The following is a 14741-nucleotide window of genomic DNA, read 5'->3' as shown; positions in this document are numbered from 1 at the left end:
CCTCTGCTTAAACCCTTGTCTCTCAAGTCTGCACCCCGCCCAACCGGCTGGGCCCTAAGGCGCCTGGCCACAGCTCCATCCTTGCTGGGCACCAGCATGGGCAGCACAGAGATCAGATGAGGTGAGACCATCTCCCTGCTTTCTGGGCTGGCAGCAGGGCAGCCTCCCAGTCGTCTGGAGGAGGCAGTCACCCCAGGGGGTTCCCTGCTCCATGCCAGCAGGGCTTTAGAGTGCATGACAGAGACTGCCATTGCAGCTAGGGAGGCCACGGCCACATCCCCAGAATATCCAACGTTCCTGTACTTCTGGGAATGGCCGAGCAGGGGCAAAGCAGCATGCTCTTCAAAATGGCATCCCCCATCCATGATACCTGACATAACCATATCTGGTTTTGTCTCAGTACCGGTCAAGGGGACAAAACCACAGAAAAAGAGGACTGGCCTGCTTAAAACCAAAGGAATGGCCTGCCTCACTTGGCCACCAGAGAGAGAGTCACAGGCAGCTGTTGGCATTTTTGTATTGATAAAATTGCCATTCTAACATTAAGAGGAGGCTTGAGGCCCTAGGCAGACCCTGTGCATGCCCCACAGTCTGGGGAAGCCTAGTGGAGAGGCAGCAGCAGAAGGCAGCACCAAGCCATCAAGGTTTGGTTAGATTTCCTTGCTGCTTAGTACTGACAACCTGCTCCAGCCAGCCCAGGGAGGCTGTGTGGAGTGACTGGGAGGCAGCTCCCACTACTGCCTCTCCACAGAGAGGCCTGAGACTAGCCTTGTACTGTCAAAACATTAGGGGATTGCAACCTTGACCATACCGTGAACCCCTTGTCCATACCAGGCCTCCCCTCCCAGCTAGTCAGCACCTCCTTCCCACTTAGGTGAGGTGGTTATGATCTCTGACGCCTTTCATGACCCAGGGGTGTCACAGCACAGAGGTTGAAAACCCCTGCTACACCAGATCCCCTAAACCTTGATGACCCAGGGCTCCAGGCCAGAGGTGAGCTAACCAATTTGGATTAAATAAGAACCATCCAAAGCTTTATCCAAAATCCAATCTAAAGCCAAACCTTTTATGAAGTTAAAAAAATGGGACCGGTTTTCCTCATTGTTTTTCAATTTCATGCCACCTCTGTACTAACTGGCTCTGCCCAGGGCTTTGAATGCCAAAATGTGACAAAGAGGAGACATGCAAAAATCTTATTGACGCTTCCCTGAATTAACCTCCAATCCTTTCGAGGTTCCCTTACTCCTGCTCCATTCTCCCTGTATGCAGGGAAAATGATCTTGTCAAGAACTGCACTATAGTGTAACACACCCTCACGGGCATACGAGGTTGTGTGTATAGCTATGTAAGGAGAGTTATCAAACAGCTGCATAGTTTCTGACCATGTCAGCACAACAACTGTATATCAATATGCAAAGAGGAATTCAGAGACCTCTACGGTGCCTCTCGACACTCATCTGTTTTCTAGAGTCAATTTTCCTAAACTCTTCTGCAAACTATTAGCATGCTGGATGTCCAGTTGAGGAGTGTGTTTAAGTAATCCCAAAGTAAATGGTTTCGCCTCAAGAAACATGCAAAACAATAAACTAATCTGAGTTGAGTTTATTTTAATCTTTTTGGGCTTCTCGTTGTTTTGATCTGGTCCCAGACGTGGAAGTCTGGTTTAGGTACTGTGTTTTTGTTTTGGTATTTTTGTTCTTTCTGGGATTTGCTCAGTACAAGCCAGATTCTTGGATTTGACAAGTTCTGTTTTATGCTATTTGTGTAGCCACCTGCATAGCCAGAGTGTGATTTAAAAGGCTGACTTCCAGGTTCATAAAAGCAACGTGCACGGAGAGGGGCTGCATTCAGCTTTGATTGATAGGAGATTTGTTTTCTTTGCTAGTTTCAATTTACTGCAGCAACCTAACTTACTACCCCGGGCCCTTCCCCACACTGCCGGCCAATGGGCTTCCTCTTTACAACCCATTTATATAATACCCACCTCCACCATAGGCACTCCTGTCTCATTTGTTTTGTTTAATTAAATCGGCTCCTATACCTACCCACTCAGTGAATGACGTAGTGGTGATATGTAGCATTCTTCCCTTTATCAGACGACTGAGTGATGAGGTTGTTACCCAGAGACACAACAGCTCCAGTTTCTGCCTCGTGGGATTGAAAGGGTAACTTTCAAGTGAGAGAGTTTAGCAAAGCTCTTACCAGCTCAGCGAATGGGAGGGAGGGTCTCCTGCTGGCAGCTTATGAACCACGAGGGTCCTGTTTAGAGCCATGGCTAAGTAATGTTCTTGAATCACAAACAAAGTGAATGCAGACCCTGCATGGATGGACTCCACTAACTGGCTAAGTGACTTGCTCCATGTCTCATACAAAGTCTGTGGCAGGGCCAAAAATAGAACCCAGGAGTCCTGGCTAAGTCTCCTGCCCCAGTCATTAGACTACAACTGAAAGAGAAAAGGAGGAAAATGGAAGACAATTGTATTAAAACATAGGCGAATAAGATTTACTTTATGCCAAGACCAGCAGCATTAGTGCTTGAAGTTTAGCAGATAACTCAGAGAGATACTTTAGTTAGCAAGCGTAAGTTTGGGGAATGAAGAGATTGGAAGCTTTGCGTGGTTCTTAATAAGACCTGCCAGCATTGTAACAGCACAGTTGTCTGTGGACATGAGGGGCACAGAAGAAAAAATACCCATTATCCCTTGTGGAAAAATAAGCAAATAATACACTGACTATACAAATGTTTGGAAGAGTGAGGTCTGACATTAGACCGCAAATACTTCTGTGTGGTCTAACACCCAGAAACCAGAGACTCACAAAAACTATAGTGTTTTTCTGGACTTTTTAATTCCTTGACAATTTTATCACGGTTTAGTGAGCAAATAAAAGGAAGATGGTTACATGTTATTAAAGGTGAGTGGGATCTTTTTTTCTGTGTTCCTCCATGTTGACTGATAAGCAAATCAAAGGGAGTAAGTGTCCTGAGATACAATTCACAGAAAGAGAGGACTCAGACCTCTTAGTAATATAGCTGCACTGTAGCTAGACAAACCTTTTTAACATTCAAAAAAAGGCATTTGGTGACTCAGAGCTATGAAGACCTTCCCCAAACACTGGTTACAACAAAAACACCACTTAAGAATATTTTCAGATGGGCTAATTATGTTTAAATAAAGTTGTTTGTTTTCTTTGCCATGAAACAACCATACAACTCAGTTTTCCTTTGGCAAGCGAGACACTGACTAAGAATCACCCAGGATTCCCTGTCTTATGTGGAAATCCATTTGTGTCAGAATCACTGCTGTTCACGCACTGTAGGTATACAGAAAGTCCTGTGTTTCAAGGGATTGTAAAGAAGATTACTTTTAAAATAGTTTGATTTCCTCAATCAATAGTACTGCCTTTTAATTTCAAATGTGCTGAAGATGTTCGGTTTATAATAATGAGGAATTTATACGCTACTTAGCAAGCATATGCTTATATGCTCGTATACGCTACGGCCTCCGAGTTGGTTAACACGCTGAGGGCGGAACCGGGGATCCTCCAGAGCTAGACACAGGAGCTGCTACAACTTCATCTAAAGAACCAAAGCTCCCTACCTAAGGCTGTAACAGACTCACATCCTTTGTGGATCAAGCACAGAATGGGATCATGCACTCACCAGTGGGTTACACAAGAAGCAACAAATGGTATCACATTCCCAGTCTAGTGGAGTCTGATGTAAGTTCACTCTTGGTGTAACTACATTGACTTCACTCTCCCAGATATTTTCAGTTAGACCTGTCTCAGCAAACACATCTTCATGGCACAGTTGAAAGACTAAGCACGCTCATCAACATGAGTCGGGATTGCACAGTTGGGTCCTAAAACGCCTAGAAAGTGGGTAGTTTAACCAAATATTTAGCCACGGGAGAGAACGCTCTATCAGGTTGCTTTTGGAATCCCAAGAATTTGAAGTAGTTTTCTTTAGGACTATATCTGATTAGGTAAATAGAGCAAGAATTAGGTCCTCTTATTGATATTCTAAAATAAAAAACAAACAAAAAAAAAGAGTTGCCCAGGTAAGGGGAGAGTGAAAACTGAGCAAGGAACACAGGATTTGACTCAGTAATAATAATTTTCTCAGAAAAAAACGAAACAAAACACAAAAACACAACGGCTTTTTGTCTGTGAACATTTCCTTCTGTCTTGGAGGAGAACAGCAGCAACAAGTCAAAGTAAGACTATGAAATATTTAACTTGTAGCACATGAACAGCATGTGGGATTTTTGTGCAGATTGTACAAAACATAGGGTTAGGTTGCATGTGGTCGACACCCTATTATGATGGCTTCTCCCTGTCCTGTTCACGCGAGGCTAAATTGTGTGACTTACTCATGGGGGAGGAATTACGGACACAAGTCATCCCATTGGTGTCAATGGAACTACTCATGGGAGGTACTGCTCACAATGGTGAGTAAGGGCTCATAATCTGGCCCTCTACTTTTAATGAGTCAGGCAATGGGGCTTTATCACACTCTTTTGGGAGGCTGTTTTCATACAATCAAAGCTGGAGATATAAAAGGCCTACTAGATCATCCAATCCATCTTCCTGCTCATTCAGGGTGGTCTCCTACAGGACTTTCTTGTATTTCATCCAGCCTGATTTAAAAAACCTAAGTGGTGGTCACTCACCATTATCTGCAGGAGTCTATTCCACAGCCAAATACCTCTTACTGACAGGCATTTGCTAATTATCAGGAATTTTTCCCTATCTTAGTTTAATCCCTGTATGACTACTTTACTTGTATCCCAGACAGCCCTCTCCCATGGAAAAAGCTTATGGGATAAAAACCTCAGTAAGGCTCACCTTATAGGGTCTTCTCCTCTTTGTTCTGGGGTGTGGTGAGGTAGGAAGGAAGGGTTTACCCCTCCATAGAACAAGCAGCACAGGGTTTTGCTTCAAGAACCCAGAAAATCCCCTAGCACCATACAGATCTTAGGGAACGTGCTGGAAGGTTGGGTCATCGGTACAGAAGGTCTGGAGAAAGAGCCTACAAACTTTCCTCTGGTTTTCATTCCTTTGTATGCTTACCCTGCAATGTGAGCTCCTCCTTGTGTTTTGCCTTCAAGCAGATGGGATTAAACTAGTTTTGTCATTATGTCTCTTAAGGCCACTGGAATTGAAGACTCAAAAATCATTCAAAATTCTGCCTTATTGTCCTGCTATCTAAGCATATTAAAACCACATTTTTACAAAGTGTAAGGAAGGAAATGCCCTGATCTTGAATGGCAAGGGTCAGAAGCGACATGAATTATTAAGTGCCTTGTTTTGTATTCTGATACCCCTTTGCTTAACATTGGGCTCCCTGGAAATTTTTGAAGAATTCTGCAGCAGGCGATGTAAGGCATGAGGTTAGTGACTCACAGGAACTTTACCTGATGGATGGCATTAAGCTTTCCATGCCCTCATGATCTCTGAAGTTATTTCTTTCTTCTCCCTGAAATCAGATACAAGGTATTTTGTAATGGACACATTTCATGTTCAGAGACATAGGAAAACCATGCCTCTCATTGGCAAAAAGGGACCGAGGGGTTGATTTATGAGAAGATTAAGAGAACTAAACATGTATATCTGGTTTAAAAATGACATCATGGGGATTCATACCCATCTTCACAGACATAAACACTAGGAAACAAAAGAGGATGTCTAGGGCAAGCCAGGGGAGGTACGCCTGGAGGTAGTGGTAGGATAACAAGTAAAATTTAGGCTGAGTAGAAGGAAAAAAAAATTCCTAGCAGTGGGACTTCCCCAAAGGTCTCATGATGTAACGAGGATTTAATGTTCATAATGATTTAACATTGTCCCAAAGTTATAAGTTTCCTAAAGAAAGCTGGGCATTTCCCATTGATTATAGCCCATGAAGGAACAAATGACCCAAGAAAAGCATGATTTGATACAGTCATGCAAGGATCTGGAAAGAGATTTTAGGATATGAGCACTCAGGTGAACCTTCCAGTTCCAAGTGTCAACAAAGAAAGAAGACAACTAATAGGCATGAGCAAATAAAAATTGAATGTGTAATGGCTTCTCTTTGGGCTTTGGGCAAAACCGTTGGGTTTGAACCATGAACTTATGGTATCAAAAATAGGAGCCTCTACTGCATCTGCTAAATAAGTAACTCCATTTGCTAGAGAAGGCTCTTATTTTCTTATGGAGATCAGTCACTAGAAGGAGACAAGACCCACATTTTGCTAGTGTGCGTTACGTACGGGGGAGGGTTTGGGATTTACAGAGCACTATGACAAAAGCCGCTCTGTCAGGGGACCAGGTCATAAGCACTCGTGCCTAGTGGTTGGAGCAGGAGTCAGGCTTAGTGCTCAGAGTCCCAATAGCAGAACCAAGGGTTGGGACAGGGTCAGAACCAAAGTCAGGGTCCAAATGCCAGTGGCATAAGTCAAGGCAGAATCAGAGTCAAGGGTTGAAGCCAAATTACCAGGAGTTAGGGAAGGCAGGAGCTGGGGTGGTTCTGAGGTGGGAGCAAGGCTGAAACAAGACTGGGCACAGGGCAGGATCTGGCCAAGAGCCATGGAGGAGCAAAGGAGGAAAAGGGCTCAGAGAGAGACAAACTCAGAGGCAGAATGTCCACAGGCATGTGCATTAAGCAGCCAGCAATGTTACTGCCGCTGGGCTTAAGAACCAGCCTGCTAGCTTCCTCAGCTAATCGGGCAGGACGGTCCATCAGGGAGCCTGGCTGACTTGTTAGGGTGTCAGGAGTACTGAGCAGGTGCAGCTGCAGGGCCTCACTCCTGACAGCTTGCTCAAATTAGGTAGTTCCATTATGCAGAGGATCTGATTTCCCAGGTTTAAAACTAGCATGTCTTGTTAGGCAAGCTGCAAACTAGGTAGGAACTGGGGAGAAGGGGAGTGTGACAGGGCACACTCACCTCTTGTGAGCACCTCCTGTTGGCTGGGTGCAAACCTGCACCCTTCCCCCCCCCCCCCCCCCCCCCCCGTTCCTGGGGCCCTCTGTCAGCTGTTGCCCTCATCAGATGGGTTTTCAGTGGTTCAACCCTCTGGCTAAGTCATGTAGTCTAAAACAGATGACCCACTTCCATGGTAAACGGTCCAATAAGGATTATCACTGTGCCCTGGTTGGTATCTGCAGCCCTGCCTGGGCTCAGTTCTCAGCCCCTTGTAGGCCAGCTTTAAGTCTGTCCCTGCCCTGTTATACAGTAGCACCCCCAGGGCTTTCTCCTTGGAGATGCTTTACCTTTAGTGGTCCTGAGGTAGCCCAACTCTCCAGCCAGGTCACTCAACTTCAGTCCCCTTCCAGAGTAAGGAAGTCCAACTAACAGCTGGCCCTCTCCCAGGGTCTTCAGCCCCAGCTCTCCAGGCCTCTTTAAATTCCAGCCCTTTGCGTGGGCTCCAAAACAAAACTTGTCCTCTTCTCAGGGCTTTGGACACTTTGCCAGTCAGGGCACCCAGGACCACCCACTACTCTGGGTCCCAACCCAGGGACCCTACAAATAGCAGCCACATGCTGTTCCCTTTAATAGCTGTTACTGCACCATTCTCTGGTATGCTTCCCATTCTGTCCCATCACCTTTACCCATTAGCTTAGGGTTCTGGTCCTTAGGTTCCCTGCATCTGTTCCCCATTTGCACAGGGTTTGCCCCTAGACTGCCTGCCTGGACAATCCCTCTGTCTTATCCCCTTCTGGTCCCAGCCAGGAACTCACCTGTTCCGGACCTGCCGTTCCTTTTAACTGAGCCTGCTGTGTTCTGATTGGATGCTTCCCTGCAGCCTTTCTTGGCAGGCCTGGAAGACCCACCTTCACTGCTCCTTTCCTGGGGTATGGTGTGGTAGGACCACCAGGCAGTACACCCCATGGCAGGGAGCTTTCACTTCAATGGTCCAATGTGTACTTCCTGCAGACAAAGTAAGGTTGGAGACAGAAAGGTTCTGAAACCCAAGATAAAGGATAAGGATAGTAACGTGCATAGGCAACTGAAGGATCAAGGGGAACAAGCAAGAAGAACTGGAACTCATCTTAAATTAAGGAGGTTATGATTTAGAGGACACAGTGGAAATTTGGTGAGATGGTTCTTACAACTGGAATGTCAATGCAGATGGGTAAAATCTGTAAATAAGAGAACGGCAGGGAAGAAGATGAGGTACTATCTGTTTGTCAGAAGTATTTCCAAATCTAGCGAGCAAGGTGGTGGTGGAGAAATTACTGGGTTGAGTGCTGTGTGAAGGCTCAGTGTTTATTTTACTTGCTAGCTTATCGGTCCCTAGTAATAATAACCATGCTTCCATTATTTACATGTTATAAGGTTATTCATTGGGAGAGGTGCAGAGCTGCACAAAGCCAGTGTGCAGGGGGAACATACCCATTGATACACCCCTTCAACGGGGTACAGTATTTTCCCCCAGATACATGGGGCTTGCTCCAGAGGACAGGGCACAGGGGTGGTGGGCTCACGGCCCTTCCTGCCACCTTTGGGGCTATGTGCACCCCCTGGAAGCAGGCAGTAAGACCAGTCCCTGTGCAGGGTCAGGGGAGCACACACACACATACCTCTTCCACCCTCCCAACCATGAGCAGAGCTAAACTGATCAAGAGGTCTGACAATCAGATCTGATCAGGCCCATCTCCTGGTGGTCCTGGAACTAGTCAGAATGAAAGAACCTTTATAGCTTCACAGGTGTGGACAAATCTAAAGACACAGCGCTACCCCTCGGATAAGTGCAAAAAGTTAATCTACCGTATATTTCACTAAGGACCAAAAAAAAGCTACTGTTTCTTAGACTTCAGTATATAATTGGCCAAATATTGCACTGGAACCCTTGGAAGAGAAGTTTTTTTTAAAATTCTATTTTTTTCACGATCCGTTTGTTTATACCATTCAGTCACTCCCATCAAGCCAAACCTGGCATGACTGACTCTAATCCCACATTCAGCAACATTGCTGCTATGTTTATATATCCAGGGGGACTTCTCAGAAGGGGGGGAAAACACCTCCAGTACATGAATGCCAAAGGACTCAACAATTAACGAACTAATCTTATTCCACGTGCTAAGGGCCAAATCCTGGTAGATGAAACCTGAGCTAATGAATTAAAAACCCAGAAACTACTTTGGCTGCATAAGCCTGCTTTTTATTTCAGCTAACCTTTCAATAATAATTCGGCAGGATTTTTTTTCCATGATGCTTACGCTTTCTGAGATATGTGACTCCTTTTGGACACAAGCTCCTTTGATATTTTATTTCTTGGAAATATTTAGCTATGTCCCAATAACTTACTTGTTAAAAGTATATTTGCTTTTCCTGTCCTGAAGGTTGTAGTTGAGTTTTCCCCTCTGTGAAAAGGCCCTGGCTTTTTACTGCATTTTTACTGCTGGGAGAAAACAAGGCTAAGGGAAATGTTTGCCATATGTTGACATAATGCTTATGTCATGGGGTGGGGGGGGTGGGGGGGTTGCCCCTCTGACATCATGACAGGAGTGTTTGCATGCTAGAGGTAGAGATGGGTTAATTGATCACAAGAAAATAAGAATAATTCGGAACTTTCATCAGAAACTCCGAAGGAACCAAAACGCCAGGTTTATTACAGACGTTCAAAAAAGGTCAATTAACGTTCTAAAAAAATATATTTAGAGGTCATTGGGGGAGGGGGGGAACATATAAAAGAAAAGCCCCCTATAGCATGGAAAGGAGAAGATTCTACTACAGGGGTTCTCCATAAAAATTGAATTAACCTGGGAAGAGCTTAGATATTATGGTGGTGGGTGCTGTAGAAAACTCGGGTGGGGGGGATCCTCTTTCTCTAATTTATTCTCAAACCTGGACCTTGAGTTGGATTCACTACTTTTAGTGGTCTCTTTCGCTGTTTGTATATGTATTTTGGACAGCTGTGATGCTAGCTGTGAAAATATTTGCAAACCCCAAACATTTTGTGAATTTTAGCATAAATGATTAAACTTATGAAAATCTGTTTGATCTACTAGAATTTTGTCGTTTCTTATTTGCTATTCTCCTGCCTGAAAAGTTCCAGTAACTCACTCCAGGCGCAAGACACAATATCAATGAGATTTAGGTGACCGACCAACAAAACAAAAAGTGAATGACTAGTCAAAGTGAACAGCTCATGAACCACTCATAGTCTCAAAATTATTCACCCTCAGGATTGGTAAAGGGTGTGTTTGACTTCACTACAATAAAAGGTGTGGTTTTACATCAGCAACATAAATCATACTGATCAGTATTGTTTCACTGTTTCCTTGGATTCCTTGGTTGGTCCGTCTGTATCCATCTGTCGTCTCTTCTCTTATACTTAGATTGTAAATTCTTTGGGGTGGGGACTGTCTTTTTGTTTTGTGTTTGTACGGCTTCTAGCACCTAGAACATGACCGGGGCTCTTACATGTGACAATAATGTAAATAATCAATAATAATAATTAATGAAGTCCTAGTGGAGAGAAGGCACTGTAGTTTTTACATTCATGTAGCTAGCTGAGTATAGAGTTAATCTGAACTAGCTACATCAAGGTAAAAACTTACCTTTGCATTCTCTCTACTAGGATTTTACTTTGAGATGGCTTTTTTTTTAACATTGAGATAGCTTTTTTATTTTTATTTTTTGCAATGAAGACAAAGCCGACGAGGAATTCAGAATACATTCACAGCTAATTGAACTGGTTTGCAAAGGATGCACAAATCCTCTCCCCAAAATCTAAGTCTTCATTACATTTTTTGGGTCTGATGAATACTTTTGGACCACTTTTAATGGACTTTTCATTTCCAGGCACCTCTAACTTTCCTCGACTCAGCTTTTCAAGCCCCCCCTTCAGTTCTGTATCCCTCTGTTTCAACTGAGGCCAACAATTGTCAAAGGGGAATCAAACCAAACCAAAGGCTAAACGTTGAAGACAAGACAGTCATGGAAGCCGCTGATGGGGAGAGGGAGGGCAAAGTGGGGCGAAACAGAGATGTGGATGATTAAAAAAAGGGGGCAGTTCATTTGCAAAATCCAGGTCCAGAGGCAGCGTGTTTGAGTTGTAGGGCACTGGATTGAGAATCAAGAGATGAGGGCTCTATTCCTGCTCTCCTGACCTGCTGTGTGACTTTGGGCAAGTCACTTCACCTCCCTGTGCCTCTATTTGTCCTCGTATTCTTTGTCTTCCTTGTCTATTTAGATTTTAATATCTTCAGGTCAGCTACTATCCCTTTCTTTCTGTTTGCACAGCACCTAGCACGATGGGACCCTGATCTCCATCGGACCCTCTAGGTGCTACTAGAATAGCTATATTAATAATAATAAGGAATAAATATCTTGCTTTGGATTTCAAACGCCAACTGCCCTGACAAGTTTGAGATCAGGGAGAAGGGAGGGGCCTCTTTCTCTCTCTCTCTCCCTAAAATGAAAGTCTTAAGCGAAGTATTAGAACCACGTTAAAAGTTCTAATACTTCTTGCAAGACTTTTGTTTTAGAGAGAGAGGGAATGAAAGGGGGCAGGAATGTATATGGTACCAGGGATTCCTCTGACACATAACGAGAAACCAAAAGATAAAACCGCAGGCGAGAGAGCACAAACTGACACGCTGCACGCGCTGGCAGGGGGCAGGGCGGGCAGGAAGATGTTAAAAGGGCTGTGTGACCACTGTAAACTGAAGAAACACCTTGCTTCATTTGATATTTTCCCCACAACCTCTTTTTCCAGGCCTGCAGTAAGAAAACCTTGCATCTAATAATATTTCTCAGCCGGCACAGTTTACAAATAATCCTTTCAGGCCACATAGGTGGACAAGCACTCCTGTTATGAACTGTTCCTATAGGCTTTCCATGGAGAAACAGTAGTTATTGTTGGCAAACCTTAGGTTTGAGCCCCCTGTGTCAGGGAATCTATGGAGGGAGGGCTATGGAGCAATGTAATAGAAAGTATAAGCCTTGGCAGGCTTGGAATAGGCAATCTTTCACTTGAGACACACATACAGAAAGAGAGAGGTTTATTTCACACACTGCTGTTGGCTATTTAGACTTTTTTTTCCCCAGACTGCCCCACTGTCAGCTCCATAAAATAATCCATAACGATGTTGTACTTCAGAAATTGGATAGCGTGGTCCAGAGCGAAAACCACTGTTTTAAATTCCTTGGAAAAATGGGTTATAGATTCTATATTTAAATAAAGGTTAGAACAATAAAGCGGCCGGATTTTTCCACAGTGACTCTCACCTTCTCAGACAGTAAATGCTGAGTAACTCCTCATCTCTCCTCGCCCTCTGTCCCCCACCCCACTTCCCACACCTCAGCGAAAGGCCTCCGTGTTTCCTCTTGTTTACTGAACGTCTGGAATGATGTCAAAGAAGCCACAAGGCCGCTCTTTTAGAGAGACCATTTCACTTGTCATGGAGGGAAAAAACGGGGACAGACACAGCAACAGTCACCCAGAATGGTCAGCGTGGGCCAGATTATGGGGACTGGCAGAAGTTCCACTGAATTTAGGCCAGCCGGGGGCTATGGAGTTGCTGACAGCCAGAAGCAACACAGTGTGTGTGGTGCATGGTGGTGGGTGGGGGAGGGGGATGCTGACATTTTTAGGCAGCTGGAGTCACCGCAAGGGTTCCCAAATCTCTCGTTTCATTAGGGGCGTATGTGCTTTTTTTAAAAAAAACAGGTCATTTGAAAATGTGGTCGTGCCACTAGGTCTTTGCTTCTTTTTCCCCTCCAGCATGAGAGGTGTGATATAAATAACAAACCTGTTACAGAACTGTGCAAACCTGTCAAATAACCCAACGATGCACCGTCCGAAAGATTGGAGCCCTGGCGATATGCTGAGCGAAACGAAGGAAACAGTGGCTGTATAACCTACTGAGAGGGCAAAACAGAGAGGTACCAGTAATGATCGGCAGGTGGCATGCCAGCACCCTCTCCTGACAGTGGCTGACTGGCAAAGTGATGGATCTCTGCCCATTTAGTGTTGGTTTTCTGAGGTACACTGACATTGGACCAACTGGACACTGACCAATTAAAACTGTTCATGATCCAAACCTGTCTGTTTTTCCACATGCATACAAATTCCATACACTTTGGAATAAGCAACATATATTACAGTCAATTTCATGCTCCAAGTATGGTGACATCCTTGTTGGGATCTTCCAGCTTTAAGCCTTGCATGGAACTTACAACTGTCCAGTGATTTGGCTGGTCAGAACACTGGCATCCAGTCACTTGCACACATCAGCCTCCTGACCTCCAAATGACAATCCACACCCCTCCCAAGGAATGACATTTTTGTTTTTTGTTTTTATTTTTTTGCCTGACAAGGCAAAACTGTCTACTTACTGTTCTACATACCACTGCAGCAGCTGGAAGCATCTGGCATTGGACATATGGAATTTAATTTCCCAATATTTACATAGATTGAAACAATTCTGATTCCAGACTTCAGAAGGCCTATTCCACCAGACCTCAAGGCAAAAGCTTTCAGTTCATTTCATTTTCCTCCTTTTCTCTTCTTTCGGCAAATGAGCTGGGAATTACAGTTTAAAGTCTGCACGGGTTTTACGATGTTGAAAGACTCTCCAGTCCTTGATCTAAAAGGCTTACTGCATAAATGCTGCATTTCACTTCTGGGAAATCCAAAAGGACTTTTAAGAGCCCTAACCGTTTTAAAAATCTCTCTTTTCAATGACCTTGACTAGATTTGAAACAGGCCATCTGAGAGTTCTGCACGTCAGCTGTGGATAAAGTCTCTTTGTAAAAATAGAATAGTTAAAAAAAAATCACTCATACAGAGGAGAATGAAGACAGGCATGTCTAATGCTGACTGTGGGCCATCATTGCTAGACTACTTGCTAGTGTAGATTTAAACCATTTAAACATTCTTTTTCCTGAACCTAAGTAAGGTGGGATGTCATAAGACAACACATAAGTCAACGGAGCCGAAATTATGTGCTCTGCAGCTTGATCGCTCTAAATTTCCCGATCAGTGGCTATCCATGGAAAAGACACTTCTCATTATTATAGAAACACAGGGATCAAGAGATGGTGTAGATCTTGAATGCCATTGTTTACAAAGAATTCCCAGTGATGACTGGAGTTCATTCTAATACTGCAAAATCCCTTTTGCAGCAATGATTTCACAAAGAGGGAAAAGACTGTAGGACCATGGGCTGAAAATCAATGAGGTTCAGAAGAGCTTAATATTATAAAGTTTTCTGCAAAAGACTCATTGACTGAAGATGGGGGCATGTGCTTGTCTTTGTTATGTCTCAGGAGGCTTCTCCTCATGGTTCTTTTATAAAAACATTCCATGAGATCTTCAGCTGGTGTAAATTGACATGGTACTATTGCCCCTAAAGAGACTACACTAATTTATGCCCGCTGAGGATCTCACCTATCAATGTGCAATTCACCAGTAATGTTTGTATTAGTGGGGTGGTTGCCTATTAACATGCTAAAAGAAACAAAAACGTAAAGTCCATCATCCTGATAGCACAGTAAAAATCTCTCCTGTAACTACAGTTATTACTGTTTATGATTTATAGTATGGTAATCTAAGATCAGGGCCCCTTTGTGCCAGGTGCTGTATCCACATAGGGTGACCAGATGTCCCGATTTTATAGGGACAGTCCCGATTTTTGGGTCTTTTTCTTTTATAGGCTCCTATTACCCCCCGCCCCGTCCCGATTTTCACACTTGCTGTCTGGTCACCCTATACACACACCTAGTAACAGACAGACCCTGTCCTGAAGA

General features: G+C 44.1%; 1 long non-coding RNA gene across 2 annotated transcripts in view; it reads right to left on the bottom strand.

The window, feature by feature from the left end:
• LOC122463141 overlaps window positions 1–14741 on the bottom strand; it is a 73069-nt gene that overhangs the window by 10016 nt on the left and 48312 nt on the right. Inside the window, exons 1-2 of one of the 2 annotated variants that reach the window (XR_006286197.1) lie at window positions 7721–7845; window positions 5418–5479 (exon numbers count right to left, since the gene is read on the bottom strand). This is a non-coding gene — a long non-coding RNA (uncharacterized LOC122463141). Of the gene's footprint in view, window positions 1–5417; window positions 5480–7720; window positions 7846–14741 lie in introns of those variants that run through there. The other variant, XR_006286196.1, reaches the window with a different exon arrangement.

The sequence above is a fragment of the Chelonia mydas genome, chromosome 16 (genome assembly GCF_015237465.2).
Source record: "Chelonia mydas isolate rCheMyd1 chromosome 16, rCheMyd1.pri.v2, whole genome shotgun sequence".
In the NCBI taxonomy this organism is placed as follows: Eukaryota; Metazoa; Chordata; order Testudines; family Cheloniidae; genus Chelonia; species Chelonia mydas.
The sequence above is the reverse complement of the archived record's forward strand: the minus strand, read 5'-3'. Positions and strand labels throughout refer to the sequence as shown.